This window comes from Arachis duranensis, chromosome 5, assembly GCF_000817695.3.
Source record: "Arachis duranensis cultivar V14167 chromosome 5, aradu.V14167.gnm2.J7QH, whole genome shotgun sequence".
In the NCBI taxonomy this organism is placed as follows: Eukaryota; Viridiplantae; Streptophyta; class Magnoliopsida; order Fabales; family Fabaceae; genus Arachis; species Arachis duranensis.
The window spans coordinates 68,652,054-68,653,242 of NC_029776.3; positions in this window are offsets into that span (position 1 = coordinate 68,652,054).

Genomic DNA, 1,189 nt, shown 5'->3' on the forward strand with positions numbered 1-1,189 from the left:
AAAACTAAGAGAAAATGAAATGAACAAGAAAAGAACACATATCCTTATTAGGCATATAGTAGAACTTGATTTATGGAGTTTTTATGCAGATAATGACAACCCAAGTTATTGTTTGCTGTTACATAATATACATTTTTCCTCAAAGGCTTACTAAACTTGTTGTTATAAGATTTACTCTTTAATTACTCCCTTGCTAACTTTTCTTTTCTCATGTTGCTTAACAAGCTTATCATTCTTTGAAGGCTCGGTGTCTAATGTTGTAGTAGTAGCCTTTAGCTTTATTTTTACTCAACATCTTCCCACCACAGACACATGGCTTACTATTTCCTCCTAGGATCATTGATGCCCAGCATCTCTTTGGATAACTAAATGTTCTGTATCTAAGTTGCTCTTTATTGTGGACTTTCAATTGGTCATCCCAAATCAGTTGATCTAAGTGACCGGGTTTTAAAATACCCCTCAGAATTTACTTATCCAAGCAAATCCTAGTACATGAACACCACAGGCATGTGTCCTAGGGTCCAAGCTATTGGTGTCCAGCCTTTATTCTTTGTTTTTCGTGCCACATTGGCTTTTTCTTCTTCCTTTTCTTTCTGTTTTATTTTGTTCTCAAGGGATTTTTTCTTTACTGATAAGAACCTTTATAACAGCAAGCTAGCTCACACTTCAATGAAAATGATACTATGCAGCAATTATTTCATGAGTTATGCATTTAATCAAACACATACACCACTATTAACTTCCATTCTAACTTATGCAACATTGGATATTTACTTTCTAATTCAAACAATTTCTCTTTTATTTAAGCATATGGGAAACAAAACAAAATTTAAGCTAGGTGATGGATGACAAGCATTATGCAGATCAGCATTCTTATCAAACAATTTCACTTGCAACTAGATAAACATTTTAACAGGACATGCAATGGTTTCCAGATTTAAAATACTTCACATCAGCAAGGATTAAGTTTAGATACAACCTTTGAAGTTGCAGCCCTTTGATTCTTCCTTCTGTTGTATCCTCTTTGAGTTAAGATGCACAATATCTTCAATGGCTGGCTATTGTCCTGCATAGTTCTCAAAGGTTGCTTGCTCCTCAAGTCTTTGTGCAATTGGTCAGTCTAAAAATGATTATGGCTTTTTGAACTTACTTTGGTGTATGAACACCAAACTTAGTCCCTTGCCACTAG